At 41.5% G+C, this 27296-nt stretch overlaps 1 protein-coding gene across 1 annotated transcript in view; it reads left to right on the top strand.

The window, feature by feature from the left end:
• mre11a (MRE11 homolog A, double strand break repair nuclease) overlaps positions 1-27296 on the top strand; it is a 78070-nt gene that overhangs the window by 41411 nt on the left and 9363 nt on the right. The window lies entirely within an intron of this gene.

Below are 27296 nucleotides of genomic sequence, written 5' to 3'. Positions count from 1 at the left end.
AGTTTCGTGGTCATCGGATGAAATCTCTAGGAGAATTGTTTCAAATGCGAGAGCAAGCGTTCTCCAATCAACCCGTAATAGCCGACTTCCTGTTGGGCTGGCGTAAAACTTGACCCAGGGAAAGTTGTTCGGCCCGATTAAATCTATATGTGTACCGAGTTTCATATTAATTCATGCAAGCGTGTTTGATATACGGACAAGTGTTCGAATCCCATTCCAGGGGGCGCTGTCGAGCCCCCCTGCCACGCCCGGGTACCAGCTTCAGCCTGGCCCTGATGGGTTCTGACCTGTGTGCAAAATTTCAAGAGTTTTCGAGCATGTTAAGGCCCTCAAAAGTGCCAGAGATTTTGTACACAGCAGAGAAAGGGTTAAACTAAACTAGCCCCCCTCCTCTCTCACACACACACACACACAGAGACGCAGAGGGGCAGAGGGAAAATGCTCCAAACAGTACACATTCAAACCAAAATATCTGACTTCCTGTTGGTCGGAGCTAATGACTGTAAATTAGAAAGTTGTCCGGATCGAAGAGAAGAATATACGTACCGAGTTTGGTTACTGTAGGTAAAACTAATACCCCATTTTTGACTAAAGGTGGCGCTACTGAGCCCCTTACCACGCCCGTTTCTGAAACTTCGCACATGTCTATTAGACAATAAATGTCAAATGCATGTTGAGTTTCATGCAATTTGAAGCATGTTAAGAGCCTCAAATGCATCCAAAAAGAATATAAAAGTTTAAAGCGTTGCCATGGCGACAGTATTAAAGATATCAATAATCCTTTCACAGGTCTACATCTGTCGTGTGTTTACATTATACAGATGAAGTTTGAAGCAAATCGGGTAAAAATAAGAGGGTGATTTCAAAGCATTTTGAAAGTGACACACTTCCTTCTGCCAGTTGGTGGCGCTATAACGTTGACTCACAATAGTCACATCCATGTGATCGGCCTCTTACAGCGAACACACTGCTGAAGTTTCATCAAGATCAGTTAATGTATGAGGATGTTATAACACACTTCCTGTTTCCAATATTCGCCATAAATTAGTTTCCTCACCACGGCCAAACCGTTCGAGATATCAAAAATCCCCTCGCAACTTTTCATCCTCAATGTCTTGACTTCATGCACACCGAGTTTCGTGGTGATTGTTTGAATCGTCTAGGAGGAGTATTTTAAATTCCATTGCATGTGTTTTTTAAACTACGCCAAATAGCCGACTTCCTGTTGGGCTGGGGTAAAAAGTCAGAGCATGAAGGATATATGAACCGATGAGATCTATAAGTGTACCGAGTTTCATATTATTTCATGCAAGCGTGTTTGATTTATGGACCAAGTTTTCGGACCCCGTTCCAGGGGGCGCTGTCGAGCCCCCCTGCCACGCCCGGGTACCAGCTTCAGTCTGGCTCTAATGGCCAGACTGAAGTGGCCCAAAAGTGGCAAAAACCTTGAAAAAAAATTTATTATAAAGAAGAAGAAGAATAACAAAAAACCCTTAGAAGAACAATAGGGCTCTGCGCCCTTTCAGGGCTTGGGCCCTAATAATAAATATAGCTGCAAGCAGCGATTACGGGCCCAAGCCGGTGGCACCGCCACCCTGGTGCCTTCAGTTACACTGGCGCTGCCACCGGCTTGGGCCCTCCATCGCTGCTTGCAGCTATATTTATTTATATATATATATATATATATATATATATATAAAGCCGCCACCCCGTTGCCTTTCGGGTTCCTGTGCACGACGGGCAATAACGTAACCCCGCTTTGACTGTCGAGAAGAAGTCTGCTTTAGAGCTTGTATCAGTGTGAGTCTTTCTGCTCCCCTCCAAACACACACAGAAAAGGGGGGGGGGGCTGTCTGTGTGTTTCATACTAATTCATGCAATATTCAGTTTGATATATGGACCAAGTTTTCGGACCCCGTTAAAGGGGGCGCTGTTGAGCCCCCCTGCCACGCCCGGGTACCAGCTTCAGCCCGGCCCTGATGGCCGCAGGTTCTGACCTGTGTGCAAAGTTTCAAGAGTTTTCGAGCACGTTAAGGGCCACAAAAGTGCCCGAGAAGTCCCACACAGCAGAGAAAGGGTTAAAATAAAGCCCCCCCTCCTCTCTCACACACACAGACACTGAGAGAGACTGGCAAAATTCCCATCAAATCACATTCAAGCCAAAATATCTGACTTCCTGTTGGTCGGAGCTAATGACTGTAAATTAGAAAGTTGTCCGGCTCGGGGAGATAAATATAAATACCGATTTTTGTTACTGTAGGTAAAACTAATACCCCATTTTTGACTAAAGGTGGCGCTACTGAGCCCCTTACCACGCCCGTTTCTGAAACTTTGCACAAGTGTACTAGGCAATAAAAGTAAAGTGTCTGTCGAGTTTCATGCAATTTCAAGTATGTTAAGAGTCTCAAAAACTTTAAAAAAGAATATTAAAGTTTGCTGCGTTGCCATGGCAACAGTATTTAAGATATCAATAATCCTTTCACAGGTCTACATCTGTCGTGTGTTTATATTATACACATAAAGTTTGAAGCAAATCGGGTAAAAATAAGAGGGTGATTTTAAAGCATTTTGAAAGTGACACACTTCCTGCTGCCAGTTGGTGGCGCTATAACTTTGACTCACAATAGTCACATCCATGTGATCGGCCTCTTACAGCGAACACACTGCTGAAGTTTCATCCAGATCAATTAATGTATGAGGATGTTATAACACACTTCCTGTTTCCAATATTCGCCATAAATTCGTTTCCTCGCCACGGCCAAACCGTTCGAGATATCAAAAATCCCCTGGCAATTTTTCATCCTCCATGTCTTGACTTCATGCACACCGAGTTTCGTGGTGATTGGTTGAATTTTCTAGGAGGAGTATTTTAAATTCCATTGCATGTGTTTTTTAAACTACGCCAAATAGCCGACTTCCTGTTGGGCTGGGGTAAAAAGTCAGAGCACGAAGGATATATGAACCGATGAGATCTATAAGTGTACCGAGTTTCATATTATTACACGCAAGCGTGTTTGATTTATGGACCAAGTTTTCGGACCGCGTTCCAGGGGGCGCTGTCGAGCCCCCCTGCCACGCCCGGGTACCAGCTTCAGTCCGGCTCTAATGGCCGCGGGTTCTGACATTTGTGCAAAGTTTCAAGAGTTTTTGAGCACGTTAAGAGACCCAAAAGTGCCCGAATAGTCGTAAGAAAAATAATAATAAATATAGCTGCAAGCAGCGATTACGGGCCCAAGCCGGTGCCACCGGCTTGGGCCCTCCATCGCTGCTTGCAGCTATATTTATTTATATATATATATATATATATATATATATATATATATATATATAAAGCCGCCACCCCGTTGCCTTTCGGGTTCCTGTGCACGACGGGCAATAACGTAACCCGCTTTGACTGTCGAGAGGGCAATATAGCCCTATGTATCACTCGATTTTATTTAACCAAATGTTTTTTTAACAAAATATGTTATTTATCTGATTCATCCAACCCTATACTGCACTCTTTTACTAATACTATATTATATTTCATCGTTTTCATGTCTTGCCCTCAAACATATCTGTTTAATCTGCTTATTTTTAAGTTACACATAATACATTGATTGAAAAAGAAACTCAAACTTTTTGTTTATGGTAATATTATTTGATACAGAAAGAAATAAGTGAGACTGTGGGAGTGAGGGGAGGGTAATGACAGCCAAAGGGAGACAGAGACAGATAACTTTTGAAACTAAAAAAATGACATCCTAACTTTGATAATGTTTAAATATACATACAAATGCAGCATAGAATTAATTGAAATTAGTGTACTTTAAAACACTTGTTTAAAATAAAAAACACATTTATACATAGTATAAAACACTAGATGGCACAATTGTTCATAGTCTTTCTGCTCCCCTCCCCACACACACAGACAGACAGGGGGGGCTGTCTGTGTGTGTGCCCTCCCTCCCCTCCCCACACAGACACACACAGGGGGGGCTGTCTATGTGTGTGTGTGTGCCCTCCCTCCCCTCCCCACACAGACACACTCACACACACACACACAGAATGGCTGGGGGAACTCTGTCAGAGAGAGGCAGAGAGAGACAAAACCACATTCAAACCAAAATATCTGACTTCCTGTTGGTCGGAGCTAATGACTGTAAATGAGAAAGTTGTCCGGCTCGATGTGCACAATATACATACCAAGTTTTGTGACTGTAGGTAAAACTAACCCCCCTACTTTTGTCAAAAGTAACACACTTCCTGCTGCCAGTTAGTGGCGCTATAACTTTGACTCACATTAGTTACATCCATGTGATCGCTCTCTTACAACAAACACGCTACTGAAGTTTCATCAAGATCAGTTAATGTATGAAGACGTTATAACACATCGTGTTTCTCTTTTCTCGCCATAATTTCGTTTCCTCGCCACGGCCAAACCGTTCGAGATATCAAAAATCCGTCCGCAATTTAGTATCCTCAATGTCTTGACTTCATGCTGACCGAGTTTGGTTGCGATTGGATGAATTTTCTAGAAAGAGTGTTTCAAATTCCAGGGGCATGCGTTTTCATACCACCCACAATAGCCGACTTCCTGTTGGGCAGGCGTAAAACTTAGAGCACAAAAGTTGTTCGGCCCGATGAGATCTAAATGTGTACAGAGTTTCATACTAATTCATGCAATATTCAGTTTGATATACGGACAAGTGTTCGAATCCCATTCCAGGGGGCGCTGTCGAGCCCCCCTGCCACGCCCGGGTACCAGCTTCAGCCTGGCCCTGATGGCCGCGGGTTCTGACCTGTGTGCAAAGTTTCAAGAGTTTTCGAGCACGTTAAGGGCCCCAAAAGTGCCCGAGAAGTCCCACACAGCAGAGAAAGGGTTAAAATAAAGCCCCCCTCCTCTCTCACACACACAGACACTGAGAGAGACTGGCAAAATTCCCATCAAATCACATTCAAACCAACATATCTGACTTCCTGTTGGTCGGAGCTAATGACTGTAAATTAGAAAGTTGTCCGGCTCGGGGAGATAAATATAAATACCGATTTTTGTTACTGTAGGTAAAACTAATACCCCATTTTTGACTAAAGGTGGCGCTACTGAGCCCCTTACCACGCCCGTTTCTGAAACTTTGCACAAGTGTACTATGCAATAAATGTAAAGTGTCTGTCGAGTTTCATGCAATTTCAAGCATGCTAAGAGTCTCAAAAACTTTAAAAAAGAATATTAAAGTTTGCTGCGTTGCCATGGCAACAGTATTTAAGATATCAATAATCCTTTCACAGGTCTACATCTGCCGTGTGTTTACATTATACACATAAAGTTTGAAGCAAATCGGGTAAAAATAAGAGGGTGATTTTAAAGCATTTTGAAAGTGACACACTTCCTGCTGCCAGTTGGTGGCGCTATAACTTTGACTCACAATAGTCACATCCATGTGATCGGCCTCTTACAGCGAACACACTGCTGAAGTTTCATCCAGATCAATTGATGTATGAGGATGTTATAACACACTTCCTGTTTCCAATATTCGCCATAAATTCGTTTCCTCGCCACGGCCAAACCGTTCGAGATATCAAAAATCCCCTGGCAATTTTTCATCCTCCATGTCTTGACTTCATGCACACCGAGTTTCGTGGTGATTGGTTGAATTTTCTAGGAGGAGTATTTTAAATTCCATTGCATGTGTTTTTTAAACTACGCCAAATAGCCGACTTCCTGTTGGGCTGGGGTAAAAAGTCAGAGCACGAAGGATATATGAACCGATGAGATCTATAAGTGTACCGAGTTTCATATTATTACACGCAAGCGTGTTTGATTTATGGACCAAGTTTTCGGACCGCGTTCCAGGGGGCGCTGTCGAGCCCCCCTGCCACGCCCGGGTACCAGCTTCAGTCCGGCTCTAATGGCCGCGGGTTCTGACATTTGTGCAAAGTTTCAAGAGTTTTTGAGCACGTTAAGAGACCCAAAAGTGACCGAATAGTCGTAAGAAAAATAATAATAAATATAGCTGCCAGCTATATTTATTTATATATATATATATATATATATAAAGCCGCCACCCCGTTGCCTTTCGGGTTCCTGTGCACGACGGGCAATAACGTAACCCGCTTTGACTGTCGAGAGGGCAATATAGCCCTACACTGTAAAAAATGTGGCTGCGATTAGTTAAAATTTGTTGAGATAACTTAAATATCCAACTTAACCAAACTAAACTTAAGTTAACTAAACTTAATATTTTAAGTCAAGCTTGAACACATACTTTTTAAAGTTGAAACAATGTTGGATTTTAAGTTGTGCTAAATAATCGCAGCAATTTTTTTTACAGTGTATGTATCACTCGATTTTATTTAACCAAATGTTTTTTTAACAAAATATGTTATTTATCTGATTCATCCAACCCTATACTGCACTCTTTTACTAATACTATATTATATTTCATCGTTTTCATGTCTTGCCCTCAAACATATCTGTTTAATCTGCTTATTTTTAAGTTACACATAATACATTGATTGAAAAAGAAACTCAAACTTTTTGTTTATGGTAATATTATTTGATACAGAAAGAAATAAGTGAGACTGTGGGAGTGAGGGGAGGGTAATGACAGCCAAAGGGAGACAGAGACAGATAAGTTTTGAAACTAAAAAAATGACATCCTAACTTTGATAATGTTTAAATATACATAAAAATGCAGCATATCATTAATTGAAATTAGTGTACTTTAAAACACTTGTTTAAAATAAAAAACACATTTATACATAGTATAAAACACTAGATGGCACAATTGTTCATAGTCTTTCTGCTCCCCTCCCCACACACACAGACAGGGGGGCTGTCTGTGTGTGTGCCCTCCCTCCCCTCCCCACACAGACACACACAGGGAGGGCTGTCTATGTGTGTGTGTGTGCCCTCCCTCCCCTCCCCACACAGACACACACACACATACACACACACACACACACACACACACACACACACACACACACACACACACGCACACACACACACACACACACACAGAATGGCTGGGGGAACTCTGTCAGAGAGAGGCAGAGAGAGACAAAACCACATTCAAACCAAAATATCTGACTTCCTGTTGGTCGGTGCTAATGACTGTAAACCAGAAAGTTGTCCGGCTCGATGTGCACAATATACATACCAAGTTTTGTGACTGTAGGTAAAACTAACCCCCCCACTTTTGTCAAAAGTAACACACTTCCTGCTGCCAGTTGGTGGCGCTATAACTTTGACTCACATTAGTTACATCCATGTGATCGCTCTCTTACAACAAACACGCAACTGAAGTTTCATCAAGATCAATTAATGTATGAAGACAATATAACACATCGTGTTTCTCTTTTCTCGCCATAATTTTGTTTCCTCGCCACGGCCAAACTGTTCGAGATATCAAAAATCCGTCAGCAATTTAGTATCCTCAATGTCTTGACGTCATGCTGACCGAGTTTGGTTGCGATTGGATGAATTTTCTAGAAAGAGTGTTTCAAATTCCAGGGGCATGCGTTTTCATACCACCCACAATAGCCGACTTCCTGTTGGGCTGGCGTAAAACTTAGAGCACGAAAGTTGTTCGGCCCGATGAGATCTAAATGTGTACCGAGTTTCATATTATTACATGCAAGCATGTTTGATATACGGACAAGTGTTTGAATCCCATTCCAGGGGGCGCTGTCGAGCCCCCCTGCCACGCCCGGGTACCAGCTTCAGCCCGGCCCTGATGGGTTCTGACCTGTGTGCAAAATTTCAAGAGTTTTCGAGCACGTTAAGGGCCTAAAAAGTGCCCGAGATTTTGCACACAGCAGAGAAAGGGTTAAACTAAACTAGCCCCCCTCCTCACACACACTCACACACACACACATACACAGATCCCCCCCTCCCCTCCCCACCCCACACAGACAGACACACACACACAGAATAGCAGAGAGACAGAGAGAGACACAATTCACATTCAAACCACAATATCTGACTTTCTGTTGGTCGGAGCTAATGACTGTAAATTAGAAAGTTGTTCGGCTTGATAATATCAATATACACGCTGAGTTTTGTAACTGTAGGTAAAACTATAACTAAGTTATAACACACTTTATGCATCCTTTTTTAATCATAAATTCGTTTCCTCGCCACGGCCAAACCGTTCGAGATATCAAAAATCCGTCTGCAATTTAGCATCCTCCATGTCTTGACTTCATGCACACCGAGTTTCGTGGTCATCGGATGAATTCTCTGGGAGAAGTGTTTCAAATGCCAGAACATGCGTTTCCATACAGCCCATAATAGCCGACTTCCTGTTGGACTGGCGTAAAACTTAGAGCACGAAAGTTGTTCGGCCTGATGAGATCTATAAGTGTACCGAGTTTCATATTATTCCATGCAAGCGTGTTTGATATATGGACATGTTTTTGAATCCCATTCCAGGGGGCGCTGCCGAGCCCCCCTGCCACGCCCGGGTCCCAGCTTCAGCGCGGCTCTAATGGCCGCGGGTTCTGACATTTGTGCAAAGTTTCAAGAGTTTTTGAGCACGTTAAGGCCCCCAAAAGTGCCCAAAAGGTAGTAAAATAATAATAATAATAATAATAATAATAATAAGAAGAAGAAGAAGAATAATAATCCTTAGAAAAACAATAGGGCCTTCGCCTTTTCAAGGCTTGGGCCCTAATAATAATAATAATCCGAAGGAAAACAATAGGGCCTTCGCCTTTTCAAGGCTTGGGCCCTAAATATAGCTGCAAGCAGCGATTACGGGCCCAAGCCGGTGGCACCGCCACCCTGGTGCCTTTAGTTACACTAAAGGCACCGGGCTGGCGCTGCCACCGGCTTGGGCCCTCCATCGCTGCTTGCAGCTATATTTATTTATATATATATATATATATATATATATATATATTAGTGTTGTCAAAAATATCGATATTTCGATAAATATCGATACTGAAATATCTGAACGGTACCAATACTAATTTCCCGAAGTATCGATACTAGCCGCGCGGTCACTTTCACTTCTCTCCAAAAGCGCGTTGACAAACACCACACGTGATGCACTCGTCTCATTCGCTCTGGTTAAATAGCTTAAGTGAAGTGAATGGAAAGATGGCGAGGGCGGCGCCCCCGCGACCGGCTTTGGTTGATAGATAAAGAACACCGCGAGCGGGCATGTCGGAGAATAGCGCGGACACGCGTAAAAACACACCGCGAGCGGGCATATCGGAGTCGGAGAATAGCGTGGACGCGCTACACACCGCGAGCAGGCATGTCGGAGAATAGCGCGGACACGCGCTTCACACTGCGAGCGGGCTGCGGGCACCCAAAAGATTGTTTGACTATCAATAATCCCTCACATCACTCATTTTTTTAAATTATTTTATAGGTGAAAACAGACTTAAGGAACAGGCTCCAGGGGTACCATTTAGCAAACATAGGCTACGCTCAGCATCAGGGGTGTTTGTTGTTTGGACAGACCTTTCCCCACTGCTAAAAAAATCCTAAAGGAAACACTGTAACTCTTCTCATTTTAACTTTTTTGAAACATTAACCAAGATGGCCTAGTATTGTTGTTGATATGAGTGTTGTCTCGTTTTTTCACCATAATTCTTAAAGTAAACATAATCTGACTGAGGAATCATAGACAAGTAAATATTTTAACTGTGGTCAAATGTAAATTAACTTGTGCCTATTTAACTTTATTCAGAAAATTATTATTTAATTCTGCAATTTGACTTAATTAGCGATTATCATCAATTTGATTACACAGATATTAATTAAACTAAACAGCTAGACAATGGCATCTCTGAATTCAATAATGAAATGCCTTTAACTGAAAATGTAATGTTTAATCTTATTATTATACATTACTGACACTCTATCCTCCAATTTGATACTGTTAAGTGCTTTTTTGTTACAGTAGGCTATATTTTAATCTTTGATAACAGTAGGTTATACAAATACAACGGGTCATGTTAGCCCTGGTCCAATTAAAAAATATTAACAGATAGAACTCAGGACATTTTTGTTCATGTAAAATATACCTCATTGTCATATTCTAGACTTGTTATATTTAGCTTTAAATTAAAAAAAAAATACCCCCTTAATATTGTGGCAGTTTTCTTCTCTGTGGTATCGAAAATGGTATCGAATATCGATATTTTTCAAGGTATCGTATCGAAGTTAGAAATTCTAGTATCGTGACAACACTAATATATATATATATATATATATATATATATATATATATATATATATAAAAAGCCGCCACCCCGTTGCCTTTCGGGTTCCTGTGCACGACGGGCAATAACGTAACCCCGCTTTGACTGTCGAGAAGAAGTCTGCTTTAGAGCTTGTATCAGTGTGAGTCTTTCTGCTCCCCTCCAAACACACACAGAAAAGGGGGGGGACTCACATTAGTTACATCCATGTGATCGCTCTCTTACAACAAACACGCTACTGAAGTTTCATCAAGATCAATTAATGTATGAAGACGTTATAACACATCGTGTTTCTCTTTTCTCGCCATAATTTCGTTTCCTCGCCACGGCCAAACTGTTCGAGATATCAAAAATCCGTCAGCAATTTAGTATCCTCAATGTCTTGTCGTCAGGCTGACCGAGTTTGGTTGCGATTGGATGAATTTTCTAGAAAGAGTGTTTCAAATTCCAGGGGCATGCGTTTTCATACCACCCACAATAGCCGACTTCCTGTTGGGCTGGCGTAAAACTTAGAGCACGAAAGTTGTTCGGCCCGATGAGATCTAAATGTGTACCGAGTTTCATATTATTACATGCAAGCGTGTTTGATATACGGACAAGTGTTTGAATCCCATTCCAGGGGGCGCTGTCAAGCCCCCCTGCCACACCCGGGTACCAGCTTCAGCCTGGCCCTGATGGCCGCGGGTTCTGACCTGTGTGCAAAATTTCAAGAGTTTTCGAGCACGTTAAGGGCCCCAAAAGTGCCCGAGATTTTGCACACAGCAGAGAAAGGGTTAAACTAAACTAGCCCCCCTCCTCACACACACACACACACACATACACAGATCCCCCCCTCCCCACCCCACACAGACAGAGACACACACACAGAATGGCAGAGAGACAGAGAGAGACACAATTCACATTCAAACCACAATATCTGACTTTCTGTTGGTCGGAGCTAATGACTGTAAATTAGAAAGTTGTTCGGCTTGATAAGATCAATATACACGCTGAGTTTTGTAACTGTAGGTAAAACTATAACTAAGTTATAACACACTTTATGCATCCTTTTTTAATCATAAATTCGTTTCCTCGCCACGGCCAAACCGTTCGAGATATCAAAAATCCGTCCGCAATTTAGCATCCTCCATGTCTTGACTTCATGCACACCGAGTTTCGTGGTCATCGGATGAATTCTCTGGGAGAAGTGTTTCAAATGCCAGAACATGCGTTTCCATACAGCCCATAATAGCCGACTTCCTATTGGACTGGCGTAAAACTTAGAGCACGAAAGTTGTTCGGCCCGATGAGATCTATATGTGTACCGAGTTTCATATTATTACATGCAAGCGTGTTTGATATATGGACATGTTTTTGAATCCCATTCCAGGGGGCGCTGCCGAGCCCCCCTGCCACGCCCGGGTACCAGCTTCAGGCCGGCCCTGATGGCCGCAGGTTCTGACCTGTGTACAAAGTTTCAAGAGTTTTCGAGCACGTTAAGGGCCCCAAAAGTGCCCGAGAAGTCCCACACAGCAGAGAAAGGGTTAAAATAAAGCCCCCCTCCTCTCTCACACACACAGACACTGAGAGAGACTGGCAAAATTCCCATCAAATCACATTCAAACCAAAATATCTGACTTCCTGTTGGTCGGAGCTAATGACTGTAAATTAGAAAGTTGTCCGGCTCGTGGAGATAAATATAGATACCGATTTTTGTTACTGTAGGTAAAACTAATACCCCATTTTTGACTAAAGGTGGCGCTACTGAGCCCCTTACCACGCCCGTTTCTGAAACTTTGCACAAGTGTACTAGGCAATAAATGTAAAGTGTCTGTCGAGTTTCATGCAATTTCAAGTATGCTAAGAGTCTCAAAAACTTTAAAAAAGAATATTAAAGTTTGATGCGTTGCCATGGCAACAGTATTTAAGATATCAATAATCCTTTCACAGGTCTACATCTGCCGTGTGTTTACATTATACAGATGAAGATTGAAGCAAATCGGGTAAAAATAAGAGGGTGATTTCAAAGCATTTTGAAAGTGACACACTTCCTGCTGCCAGTTGGTGGCGCTATAACTTTGACTCACAATAGTCACATCCATGTGATCGGCCTCTTACAACGAACACACTGCTGAAGTTTCATCAAGATCAGTTAATGTATGAGGATGTTATAACACACTTCCTGTTTCCAATATTCGCCATAAATTCGTTTCCTCGCCACGGCCAAACCGTTCGAGATATCAAAAATCCCCTCGCAATTTATCATCCTCAATGTCTTGACTTCATGCTGACCGAGTTTCGTGGTGATTGGTTGAATTCTCTAGGAGGAGTATTTTAAATTCCATTGCATGTGTTTTTTAAACTATGCCAAATAGCCGACTTCCTGTTGGGCTGGGGTAAAAAGTCAGAGCACGAAGGATATATGAACCGATGAGATCTATAAGTGTACCAAGTTTCATATTATTCCACGCAAGCGTGTTTGATTTATGGACCAAGTTTTCGGACCGCGTTCCAGGGGGCGCTGTCGAGCCCCCCTGCCACGCCCGGGTACCAGCTTCAGTCCGGCTCTAATGGCCGCGGGTTCTGACATTTGTGCAAAGTTTCAAGAGTTTTTGAGCACGTTAAGGCCCCCAAAAGTGCCCAAAAGGTAGTAATATAATAATAATAGAGAAGAATAATCCGGAGGAAAACAATAGGGCCTTCGCCTTTTCAAGGCTTGGGCCCTAATAATCTGAAGGAAAACAATAGGGCCTTCGCCTTTTCAAGGCTTGGGCCCTAATAATAATAATAAAGAAGAAGAAGAATAATCCTTAGAAAAACAATAGGGCCTTCGCCTTTTCAAGGCTTGGGCCCTAATTAAAGCTGCAAGCAGCGATTGCGGGCCCAAGCCGGTGGCACCGCCACCCTGGTGCCTTTAGTGGAACTAAAGGCACCGGGTGGCGGTGCCACCGGCTTGGGCCCTCCATCACTGCTTGCAGCTTTAATTATATATATATATTTTTTTTTATATGTAAATTCTTTTTTTCCCCCTATTTTTAACATATATATTATTATTATATATATAATAATAATATATATATTATTAACATTTTTGGATGCTAAACTATTCTTTTTATAGGCTTTGTACTTTGTACACTTTGTACACTCACGTTCCAATATAGAAAAATTTTAAAAAATTATTATGAACGGCACAAACTGTACAAATGACTATTTAAACAGAGAGCAGTGTAATTTTTATATGTAAGGTTGACTATTTTATTATTATATTTTATTAAGGCTATAATGAACATTCTGCGATGTCAAGATTGCAATGCTGGAATGCTGTGTGTGTGTGTGTGTGTGTGTGTGTGTGTGTGTGTGTGTGTGTGTGTGTGTGTGTGTGTGTGTGTGAGGCTCGATCGAACAATGGAGACATAAAAACATACTCCGTCATTTTGTTCATACAGACCATCATTCAAAATGCAAAGTGTTTCTCTATATTTGTGTACACTCGCAATGAAACACAACATTGTGCTTTTGTTAAACTATAAACTCTTGTCAAACTATAACCTACAACTGTCACCCAACCAAAATCACACACACACACACACACACACACACACACATCCCCCCTCCCCTCCCCTCCCCACACAGACAGAATGGCAGAGAGACAGAGAGAGAGAAAATACACATTCAAACCACAATATCTGACTTCCTGTTGGTCGGAGCTAATGACTGTAAATTAGAAAGTTGTCCGGATCGAAGAGAAGAATATACGTACAGAGTTTGGTTACTGTAGGTAAAACTATAACTAAGTTATAACACACTTTATGCATCCTTTTTTAATCATAAATTTGTTTCCTCGCCACGGCCAAACCGTTCGAGATATCAAAAATCCCCTGGCAATTTATCATCTTCCATGTCTTGACTTCATGCTGACCGAGTTTCGTGGTCACCGGATGAATTCTCTAGGAGAAGTGTTTCAAATGCGAGAGCAAGCGTTCTCCAATCAACCCGTAATAGCCGACTTCCTGTTGGGCTGGCGTAAAACTTGACCCAGGGAAAGTTGTTCGGCCCCATTAAATCTATATGTGTACCGAGTTTCATATTAATTCATGCAAGCGTGTTTGATATACGGACAAGTGTTCGAATCCCATTCCAGGGGGCGCTGTCGAGCCCCCCTGCCACGCCCGGGTACCAGCTTCAGCCCGGCCCTAATGGCCGCGGTTTCTGACCTGTGTGCAAAATTTCAAGAGTTTTCGAGCATGTTAAGGCCCTCAAAAGTGCCAGAGATTTTGCACACAGCAGAGAAATGGTTAAACTAAACTAGCCCCCCTCCTCACACACACACACACACACACAGAGGGGCAGAGGGAAAATGCTCCAAACAGTACACATTCAAACCAAAATATCTGACTTCCTGTTGGTCGGAGCTAATGACTGTAAATTAGAAAGTTGTCCGGATCGAAGAGAAGAATATACATACCGAGTTTGGTTACTGTAGGTAAAACTAATACCCCATTTTTGACTAAAGGTGGTGCTACTGAGCCCCTTACCACACCCGTTTCTGAAACTTCGCACATGTCTATTACACAATAAATGTCAAATGCATGTTGAGTTTCATGCAATTTGAAGCATGTTAAGAGCCTCAAATGCATCCAAAAAGAATATAAAAGTTTAAAGCGTTGCCATGGCGACAGTATTAAAGATATCAATAATCCTTTCACAGGTCTACATCTGTCGTGTGTTTACATTATACAGATGAAGTTTGAAGCAAATCGGGTAAAAATAAGAGGGTGATTTCAAAGCATTTCGAAAGTGACACACTTCCTGCTGCCAGTTGGTGGCGCTATAACTTTGACTCACAATAGTCACATCCATGTGATCGGCCTCTTACAGCGAACACACTGCTGAAGTTTCATCAAGATCAATTAATGTATGAGGATGTTATAACACACTTCCTGTTTCCAATATTCGCCATAAATTCGTTTCCTCGCCACGGCCAAACCCTGTTTTCCATACTTAACAACATCACTCAACCCCAGGACCTTTTCCCTCCCCACATGTATACAACCAACTTTTGCAACTCCATGATGTCATTCTTCACTGATAAACTCAAAAATATTCACCAGAACCTTGGATCTCTCACTCACCTCAGCAACTCAGACGATTTTTACCCATTCACACATTCATTCTCGTCCTTCCACCTCCCAGCTATCTCTGAAATCACAGACCTCATAAAGAAATCCAAGACTTCCACTTGTCAACTTGACCCATTTCCCACACAACTTGTTAAAGCCTGTCTTCCCTCCTTGGTTCCCCATATTTCTGCTATCATCCACTCCTCTCTCACCACTGGAACTGTGCCTACATCTTTCAAAACTGCTGCTATTACTCCAATTTTAAAAAAACTTGGCGCCAACCCCCGTGACTTCAACAACTTCCGTCCTATATCAAATTTACCATTCATTTCCAAAATACTTGAAAAAACAGTTTCCTCTCAACTTCATTCCCATCTAACCCACAATAACCTATATGAACAGTTCCAGTCTGGTTTCCGCCCACTTCACAGCACTGAAACAGCACTAATCAAAATCACAAATGACCTCCTTATGGCAGCTGATTCTGGACTCCTTACCATCCTCATCCTTCTCGATCTAAGTTCAGCTTTTGATACCATCTGTCATACCACCCTCCTCAACAGGTTATCTTCCATCGGCATCACTCGCACTCCGTTAGACTGGTTCATATCCTACCTCTCTGGCCGCACTCAGTTTGTTCAATTCAAGTCTTTCAAATCCAATTCCTCCACTGTCACTTCAGGTGTTCCGCAGGGCTCTGTCTTGGGTCCCTTACTTTTTATCATTTATCTCCTTCCCCTTGGCAATATCTTCCGCAAATATAATATACATTTCCACTGCTATGCTGATGACACCCAGCTCTACCTTTCGACCAAACCATCGTCCACTCTCCCACCCACCACCCTTACTGATTGCATCTCAGAAATAAAAATATGGTTGACACAAAACTTTCTTAAATTAAATAGCAATAAAACTGAGGTTCTCCTCATTGGCTCTAAATCCACCTTATCCAAAACCGACAGTTTTTCACTCACTATTGACAGTTCCTCTGTTTCACCTTCCCCCCAGGTTAAGAGTCTGGGTGTCATCCTTGACGGTACATTATCTTTTCATTCTCACATCAATAACATAACCCGGTCTGCATATTTCCATTTACGCAACATTAATCGCCTCCGCCCTTCCCTTACCCCTCACACTGCAGCTGTCCTTGTCCACAGTCTCGTCACTTCACGTTTGGACTACTGCAATTCTCTTCTTTTTGGCCTCCCTCACAAATCAATGCATAAACTTCAACTGGTCCAGAATTCAGCTGCCCGCATAATAACAAGAACACCCTCCATTCACCACATCACTCCTGTTCTCCAACAGCTTCACTGGCTCCCGGTACAGTTTCGCATTCAATTCAAAATCCTTCTTCTCACCTTCAAAGCCATCCACAATCTATCGCCCCCACATCTGTCTGATCTTCTCCAGGTTCATACCCCCACCCGCTCTCTTAGATCATCGTCCTCCGTACATCTGTCAGTCCCCTCTGCCCGTCTCACTACTATGGGGAGCAGAGCCTTTAGCCGCTCTGCTCCCCGTCTCTGGAACGCACTACCACCGCACATCAGAAACATTGATTCATTTGCTCATTTCAAATTGCAACTAAAAACACATCTGTTTAAAACTGCTTATCATATTTGATCACATGCTCTGCCTCTCTCACTTGTTCTTCTTCTTATTTTTTATCTTATACTAGTTTTGATTGTTTTATGTATCTTTGTACGGTGTCCTTGAGTGCCGAGAAAGGCGCCTTGAAATAAAATGTATTATTATTATTATTAAACCGTTCGAGATATCAAAAATCCCCTCGCAACTTTTCATCCTCAATGTCTTGACTTCATGCACACCGAGTTTCGTGGTCATCCGATGAATTCTCTAGGACAAGTGTTTTAAATGCCAGAACATGCGTTTCCATACAGCCCATAATAACCGACTTCCTGTTGGACTGGCGTAAAACTTAGAGCACGAAAGTTGTTCGGCCCGATGAGATCTATATGTGTACCGAGTTTCATATTATTACATGCAAGCGTGTTTGAGATATGGACATGTTTTTGAATCCCATTTCCTGGGGGCGCTGGCGAGCCCCCCTGCCACGCCCGGGTCCCAGCTTCAGTCGGGCCCTAATGGCCGCGGGTTCTGACATTTGTGCAAAGTTTCAAGAGTTTTTGAGCACGTTAAGGCCCCCAAAAGTGCCCAAAAGGTAGTAATATAATAATAATAATAAAGAAGAAGAAGAATAAATATATATATATAATTAAAGCTGCAAGCAGCGATTGCGGGCCCAAGCCGGTGGCACCGCCACCCTGGTGCCTTTAGTTCCACTAAAGGCACCGGGTGGCGGTGCCACCGGCTTGGGCCCTCCATCGCTGCTTGCAGCTTTAATTATATATATATATATATATATAAATAAAAATAAAAAAAATAAAAAAAAATATATACAGATGGTACTCAACCAGAATGCCTATTACCGCCGCGACAGGCACCGCGGCAAAACTACCGCGGTAAAAATAATCCAGTCGCATTTCAAAGTCATTCGCGAAATGACCGCCAGGTGGCGCAGAGGGACATTGTGCAAAACAGCAGCTATTGCCGTATTTTGAAATGTAAGCGGGGTTAATGTCAATTAACAGATGAAATAGGCTACTATAGAACATTGTTTAGGACAGAAAAATAGAATCATAATTTAAAAATAGAGACGAGAACAATATAGCCTTTATTTCATATTGTAGCCTAGACATCGGTGGGCGACATAAGCCTATTGCCCGTTGGGAGCAGCAGCAGCGTGATAAAATAATAATAATAACAAAAATAACGAACAAAAATAAATTAGGTGCAAAGAAGCTGATTATTTGTTTACTACTCTATTGAGGAATAAGACGAATGAGCGCTTCTCTGGAACAGATTGGATAAACCGGGCTTTTCTAAATGAGTACATTCATGGCCGAGTGGTAGAACTTACGTATCGGTCATTTGGATGACACGGGTTCGAATCCCGAACAAACATAGACTATTGTACATTTTAGACTATTAATGCATGTCATAGCCTGTTATTAATGCAGACAATCAAACAAACAAAACATTTTTTTTATACAGGATTGCCTTTTTTTTTTGGTTTTTATAAAGAGTTTGTAAAACATGGTTTTAAGCAAGGTGCGATTTGCCAGGGGGGACGGGGATTTCCTTCTAGTCTAAACATCCCTGCTTCTGCTGAATTATTTTAATCCCCCCTCCCTCCACAGTAACCAATGCTATAAATTACTTCACCAATAGACCATTTAAAATATATAATGTAAAGATATGCAACAGGCACGTTTAAACGACAAACAATAAAATCAGAACCAGTTTCAGTTACGTTCATGGTTCCAGTGGCCTTAATGCATGCACGGCTTTCAAAATGTCACAAAGCGTTTTGAGATTATTTTGAATGAAATATTGAAGTTTATAATTAAGTATTTTGGCACACCACGCCGAGTGGCGCTATCCATTGTTCTAAAGTCGGGTTTTATTCTGGCATGTTGAATTAATGTTCGGCAGACGCGGCTGCGCGTTCATTTGGATTTATTTTTCTCATAACAGACAGCTATAATAACTTAGGCCCTTTAGGCTACTCCGTAGTTTTTTAGTCATACAGATCAGAGTAGAGTAGCCTACATCGTTCAAAACTGTAAACTTTTATTCATATTCAAACTTTTATTCAAAAGTTTATCTGTCGTCTCTGTCTCCAGGAACTGCGCGTCACAAAAATGAACCGAAAGCCACTTTCCTCCGCTCAGTCACGATAAGAAATCGGCTATGTCTAAAGCCTTTAAATGTCTAAATATTTAATAAATGTTATCTGATTAGGTAATCCGTATGAAACCGAGAGGTGCAGAAGATCTACTCAAACTAGCTGTGAGCGCTTCCCAATGATTAACGGACAAGGGTGGAAATCTCGCTATAATTAAATGTAGTCTAGGCTAAATCACCCTGAATTAAATTGTAAAAATAGATCAGATAATTTATTTGTCGAAATGTTGCGATATTGTTTCATTTAAGTTCATAATTATTATATAAATGTTATTTAGTTTACAGCAGCAAGCACTGTGGTTCGAGATTTATATATAAAAAAAATAATAATAGCTAATTCACAAATCGCGCACCCTGGTTGTAAGGATCCAAAGATCCCCGTGGAATTTAACATTGAACATTGTATTCATGACAACAAATGAACATGCGTTTGTATTTAGGTTTGCTTGGAAAAAGCTGGCCCAAACCGAGGTAGTGTTTTATTTATTCAATTATTGAAATTAAATGTTTATTAATAAACTTTTATGACAGAAACATTAGCCTACATAGCCTAAATAATTTAATTATTTCATTATCAACACTTTACTATAGCCTAATGCTAATGTCTAGTGTGAATTCCGACTTCTCTTTGTTTTAAAGGGCACCTATTATGACATTTAAAATGTTCCTAATGTTGTTTAGGGAGTCCCCAACAACAGTTTTACATGCATGCAATGACAAAAAACACTTTTGTTTTCGTATAATATGCATTTATTTTTACCTGATTTGCTCACCGACTCCCAAATGATTCGTTTAACGACTCGTTTTTCAAACCCCTCCTTTGCGCGATGCTAATCTGCGTTGATTGGTCAGATGACCCAGCAGTGTTTACAGAGATAATACTTGTTTAACACGGAGTACAATGATGCTTTTATCAATTAAATTGTATTATAATAATGATTATAGTCCACTGCTTTATAGTTTGTAGTAAAAAACGAAAAATAAGATAAATAATTTAATGTTAGCGAGCATAGCCCAGAGTTCATATTGTAAAAGCACAATCAGTCTTTGTTTGCGTTAGCCCGATGCATAAACATAACGTTTTTACAAAAAAAAAAAATGCAGTTACGTTACAGTTATTACTCTATTCTTTAGACAACTCCGAAAACAACGACAAACACTTCACATATCTCAATTGTCATTGAAGACCTAGAAGCCGGTGCTTACACAACAAACAAAATAATTATTAAGCATGCTACATAAAATATAAAAGCAAAAATTATTAATAACACTTACAGGTTGTGATACGGAGGAGGAAGCTGATGCAAATACACTTGGAACTGAACCTTCCTTCAATATCAGCCAGCTCGCGAATCCAAGTTTGATTGCATTTAAAAAGCAATCGTCTTCAAAATGACGCGAACAAAGCACAAGGCTCGGACTATACTTCTGTGGTATAGGCTATAGTGAATTGTAGCCACTTAGTCTTCAAATGCTCCTCCTTGGGCAGATGAAAAAAGTTTGCTTTTGAGCCGCACTTCAGAACACAGCGTCTCATCGCCATGATATTTTCCACTGGCCTTGGAGCGCAATAAGTGGGCGTATCGTATTCAAATAACTTGACAAGTTGACGTCATCTAGTCAGAGAAAAAGCTTCGGTCTTCTAACGATTCATAAAAATGACTCAGAGTCGACTCTCACTTTTGAAAGACAATAACTTTATATACGGTGCACTTTCATATTTCAAACTTTGCAGGATGTTTTTGTTCACTTAGATCTATGTTACACACTACATGAAAGGTACATTTCAAAATTCCATAATAGGTGCCCTTTAAGTCGGTCTCAGACTCAGATCGCTTTCATATGCAGAGTGAGTCTGATGACCAGGCAAAGGCAAAATACTTTTAAAGATAAATCTCTCGATGTGTCCAAATGTAGGCCCTTAAATTATAAATATTGTAATCTTGAAATCTGAAATCTTGTTTAATGTAGAGAGAGACCCCGGCGCGCGCAGTGCAGGGAGACTAAATCAACTAAAATAAAAGAGTTCCAGCGCGAGAGAGAAGCAAAGAAAATCTTAATTTATGTTGCTTTGAACTATTTTCGTTTTGTAGACTAGCTTACTGTTTTAATTGTTTATTTAGCTGCAATTTATTTGGCAATACAGATTTAAAATGTCGCAAGAATAAGATTCTGTTTCTTACTTAATAAACTCTAACTCGATGCAACCCTGTTTTAAATAAATAAACTGCCCCCGACACTTTATTTAAACCTTGAAATGTCCAGGATCTGTTTTTAAAAATTTCTTCCTTTGCTATGGCGGGTATCAATTGTCAGTCATCTCAATTTCGTGGATGATTCACAAAACAATATTTTAGCAGATTAAAGATAGCTTCGTCATTTTCTGACGCGATCGGTTGATAATCTTCCTTCATCAGTTTTGTCGTCTGTGCAGCGGCTCTACTGGAATCTAGCAAATGTATGTTGTAATGTGCCATTGATAATTAAACAAAACGCTTGACTTCAATAAACAGTTACCTATCTAAGCATCAAGAATGGTAAAACATTTAACGCTGTCAGCCAAAGCTAGATTCGATCTCGCATCGCTTGAAGCTCCGTGAAGCTCGTGCTGTTGCGTTGTCCACTGCGCTACCGTTGGTCCGCTGATAAGATGTTGCTCTTGCAAAGCCTGATTGATGTAGCCTAATATTTTTCTATTGCAATGTTTTGTGTTGAAATGTTTTCATTATTTATTCAATGTATTAGGCCTCCATTTAATTTCAGTCTTGTGATGATATGAATTCATTTAACTAAATGTTTAACTTGAATTGATCTGTTTTACCACATTTCAAACACTCTCAAAGAGCCGCGGCGCGGCGGCAGATTACGCAATAGAGAGAATAAACTGACACTTTTCAAAGTCTGCGATTGTAGCGCCTCTTAGCGGTCAAAGGCAGCAAATACACCCCCGCAATTTTACCGCCGCGGGAACGGCGGCGGTAAAAGTCTCATTCTGGTTGAGTACCATCTGTATATATTATGTAAATTCTTTTTCCCCCCTATTTTTAACATATATATTATTATATATATATAATAATAATATATATATTATTAACATTTTTGGATGCTAAACTATTCTTTTTATAGGCTTTGTACTTTGTACACTTTGTACACTCACGTTCCAATATAGAAAAATTATCCTCTTCAAATGCGCAAAAATGTGCTTGGAAACATCACAGTGGAGCGGTGCTTACTATGAACGGCACAAACTGTACAAATGACTATTTAAACAGAGCAGTGTAATTTTTATATGTAAGGTTGTCTATTTTATTATTATATTTTATTAAGGCTATAATGAACATTCTGCGATGTCAAGATTGCAATGCTGGAATGCTGTGTGTGTGTGTGTGGCTTGGTTTATTATGCATTGTGGGAACCGAATGTCCCCACAAGGATAGTAAAACCTGAGATTCACCTCCATTGTGGGGACCAGCCAGCGGTCCCCATGAGGGGAATGGGTTAATAAACATACTAAATTATATATTTTTGAAAATGTAAAAATGCAGAATGTCTCCTGTGATGGGTAGGTTTAGGGATAGGGGCAGTGTAAGGGGATAGAATATACAGTTTGTACAGTATAAAAACCATTACGCCTATGGAATGTCCCCACAAGGATAGAAATGAAAAACTGTGTGTGTGTGTGTGTGTGTGTGTGAGGCTCGATCGAACAATGGAGACATAAAAACATACTCCGTCATTTTGTTCATACAGAACATCATTCAAAATGCAAAGTGTTTCCTTATATTTGTGTACACTCGCAATGAAACACAACATTGTGCTTTTGTTAAACTATAAACTCTTGTCAAACTGTAACCTACAACTGTCACCCAACCAAAATCACACACACACACACACACATCCCCCCTCCCCTCCCCACACAGACAGACACACACACACACAGAATGGCAGAGAGACAGAGAGAGAGAAAATACACATTCAAACCACAATATCTGACTTCCTGTTGGTCGGAGCTAATGACTGTAAATTAGAAAGTTGTCCGGATCGAAGAGAAGAATATACGTACCGAGTTTGGTTACTGTAGGTAAAACTATAACTAAGTTATAACACACTTTATGCATCCTTTTTTAATCATAAATTTGTTTCCTCGCCACGGCCAAACCGTTCGAGATATCAAAAATCCCCTGGCAATTTATCATCTTCCATGTCTTGACTTCATGCTGACCGAGTTTCGTGGTCATCGGATGAATTCTCTAGGAGAAGTGTTTCAAATGCGAGAGCAAGCGTTCTCCAATCAACCCGTAATAGCCGACTTCCTGTTGGGCTGGCGTAAAACTTGACCCAGGGAAAGTTGTTCGGCCCCATTAAATCTATATGTGTACCGAGTTTCATATTAATTCATGCAAGCGTGTTTGATATACGGACAAGTGTTCGAATCCCATTCCAGGGGGCGCTGTCGAGCCCCCCTGCCACGCCCGGGTACCAGCTTCAGCCCGGCCCTAATTGCACACAGGTCAGAACACAGGGTTCTGACCTGTGTGCAAAATTTCAAGAGTTTTCGAGCACGTTAAGGCCCTCAAAAGTGCCAGAGATTTTGCACACAGCAGAGAAATGGTTAAACTAAACTAGCCCCCTCCTCACACACACACACACAGAGGGGCAGAGGGAAAATGCTCCAAACAGTACACATTCAAACCAAAATATCTGACTTCCTGTTGGTCGGAGCTAATGACTGTAAATTAGAAAGTTGTCCGGATCGAAGAGAAGAATATACGTACCGAGTTTGGTTACTGTAGGTAAAACTAATACCCCATTTTAGACTAAAGGTGGCGCTACTGAGCCCCTTACCACGCCCGTTTCTGAAACTTCGCACATGTCTATTAGACAATAAATGTGATATGCATGTTGAGTTTCATGCAATTTGAAGCATGTTAAGAGCCTCAAATGCATCCAAAAAGAATATAAAAGTTTAAAGCGTTGCCATGGCGACAGTATTAAAGATATCAATAATCCTTTCACAGGTCTACATCTGTCGTGTGTTTACATTATACAGATGAAGTTTGAAGCAAATCGGGTAAAAATAAGAGGGTGATTTCAAAGCATTTTGAAAGTGACACACTTCCTGATGCCAGTTGGTGGCGCTATAACTTTGACTCACAATAGTCACATCCATGTGATCGGCCTCTTACAGCGAACACACTGCTGAAGTTTCATCAAGATCAGTTAATGTATGCAGAAGTTATAACACACTTCCTGTTTCCAATATTCGCCATAAATTCGTTTCCTCGCCACGGCCAAACCGTTCGAGATATCAAAAATCCCCTCGCAAATTTTCATCCTCAATGTCTTGACTTCATGCACACCGAGTTTCGTGGTGATTGGTTGAATCGTCTAGGAGGAGTATTTTAAATTCCATTGCATGTGTTTTTTAAACTACGCCAAATAGCCGACTTCCTGTTGGGCTGGGGTAAAAAGTCAGAGCATGAAGGATATATGAACCGATGAGATCTATAAGTGTACCGAGTTTCATATTATTTCATGCAAGCGTGTTTGATTTATGGACCAAGTTTTCGGACCCCGTTCCAGGGGGCGCTGTCGAGCCCCCCTGCCACGCCCGGGTACCAGCTTCAGTTCGGCTCTAATGGCCGCGGGTTCTGACCCGTGTGCAAAGTTTCAAGAGTTTTTGAGCACGTTAAGGCCCCCGAAAGTGGCAAAAACCTTGAAAAAAAATTATTATAAAGAAGAAGAAGAATAACAAAAAACCCTTAGAAGAACAATAGGGCTCTGCGCCCTTTCAGGGCTTGGGCCCTAAAAACCCTTAGAAGAACAATAGGGCTCTGCGCCCTTTCACGGCTTGGGCCCTAATAACAAAAAATCCTTAGAAGAACAATAGGGCTCTGCTCCCTTTCAGGGCTTGGGACCTAATAAATTGGGTGCAATGAAGCTTATTAGGGCCCAAGCCTTGAAAAGGCGAAGGCCCTATTGTTTTTCTAAGGATTATTAGGGCCCAAGCCTTGAAAAGGCGAAGGCCCTATTGTTTTCCTTCAGATTATTATTAGGGCCCAAGCCTTGAAAAGGCGAAGGCCCTATTGTTTTTCTTAGGATTATTATTTATTATTCTTCTTCTTTATTATTATTATTATTATTTTACTACCTTTTGGGCACTTTTGGGGGCCTTAACGTGCTCAAAAACTCTTGAAACTTTGCACAAATGTCAGAACCCGCGGCCATTAGAGCCGGACTGAAGCTGGGACCCGGGCGTGGCAGGGGGGCTCGGCAGCGCCCCCTGGAATGGGATTCAAAAACATGTCCATATATCAAACACGCTTGCATGTAATAATATGAAACTCGGTACACATATAGATCTCATCGGGCCGAACAACTTTCGTGCTCTAAGTTTTACGCCAGTCCAACAGGAAGTCGGCTATTATGGGCTGTATGGAAACGCATGTTCTGGCATTTGAAACACTTCTCCCAGAGAATTCATCCGATGACCACGAAACTCGGTGTGCATGAAGTCAAGACATGGAGGATGCTAAATTGCGGACGGATTTTTGATATCTCGAACGGTTTGGCCGTGGCGAGGAAACGAATTTATGATTAAAAAAGGATGCATAAAGTGTGTTATAACTTAGTTATAGTTTTACCTACAGTTACAAAACTCAGCGTGTGTTTTGATCTTATCAAGCCGAACAACTTTCTCATTTACAGTCATTAGCTCCGACCAACAGAAAGTCAGATATTGTGGTTTGAATGTGAATTGTGTCTCTCTCTGTCTCTCTGGCATTCTGTGTGTGTGTGTCTGTCTGTGTGGGGTGGGGAGGGGAGGGGGGATCTGTGTATGTGTGTGTGTGTGAGGAGGGGGGCTAGTTTAGTTTAACCCTTTCTCTGCTGTGTGCAAAATCTCGGGCACTTTTGGGGCCCTTAACGTGCTCGAAAACTCTTGAAATTTTGCACACAGGTCAGAACCCGCGGCTGAAGCTGGTACCCGGGCGTGGCAGGGGGGCTCGACAGCGCCCCCTGGAATGGGATTCAAACACTTGTCCGTATATCAAACACGCTTGCATGTAATAATATGAAACTCGGTACACATTTAGATCTCATCGGGCCGAACAACTTTCGTGCTCTAAGTTTTACGCCAGCCCAACAGGAAGTCGGCTATTGTGGGTGGTATGAAAACGCATGCCCCTGGAATTTGAAACACTCTTTCTAGAAAATTCATCCAATCGCAACCAAACTCGGTCAGCATGACGTCAAGACATTGAGGATACTAAATTGCTGATGGATTTTTGATATCTCGAACAGTTTGGCCGTGGCGAGGAAACGAAATTATGGCGAGAAAAGAGAAACACGATGTGTTATAACGTCTTCATACATTAATTGATCTTGATGAAACTTCAGTAGCGTGTTTGTTGTAAGAGAGCGATCACATGGATGTAACTAATGTGAGTCAAAGTTATAGCGCCACCAACTGGCAGCAGGAAGTGTGTTACTTTTGACAAAAGTGGGGGGGTTAGTTTTACCTACAGTCACAAATCTTGGTATGTATATTGTGCACATCGAGCCGGACAACTTTCTGATTTACAGTCATTAGCTCCGACCAACAGGGAGTCAGATATTTTGGTTTGAATGTGGTTTTGTCTCTCTCTGCCTCTGTCTGACAGAGTTCCCCCAGCCATTCTGTGTGTGAAACATTTCACACAGAAACATTTGGTTTAATAAAATCGAGTGATACATAGGGCTATATTGCCCTCTCGACAGTCAAAGCGGGTTACGTTATTGCCCGTCGTGCACAGGAACCCGAAAGGCAACGGGGTGGCGGCTTATATATATATATATATATATATATATATATATATATATATATTTATATATATATATATATATATATTTATATATATATATATATATATATATATATATATATAAATAAATATAGCTGCAAGCAGCGATGGAGGGCCCAAGCCGGGGGCAGCGCCAGCCCGGTGCCTTTAGTGTAACTAAAGGCACCAGGGTGGCGGTGCCACCGGCTTGGGCCCGTAATCGCTGCTTGCAGCTATATTTTATTCTTCTTCTTCTTTATTATTATTATATTACTACCTTTTGGGCACTTTTGGGGGCCTTAACGTGCTCAAAAACTCTTGAAACTTTGCACAAATGTCAGAACCCGCGGCCATTAGGGCCCGACTGAAGCTGGGACCCGGGCGTGGCAGGGGGGCTCGGCAGCGCCCC

The sequence above is a fragment of the Phoxinus phoxinus genome (genome assembly GCF_949152265.1).
Source record: "Phoxinus phoxinus genome assembly, chromosome: 4".
Taxonomy (NCBI): domain Eukaryota; kingdom Metazoa; phylum Chordata; class Actinopteri; order Cypriniformes; family Leuciscidae; genus Phoxinus; species Phoxinus phoxinus.
Note: the sequence above shows the minus strand (reverse complement) of the source record. Positions and strands in the feature narration are given on the sequence as shown.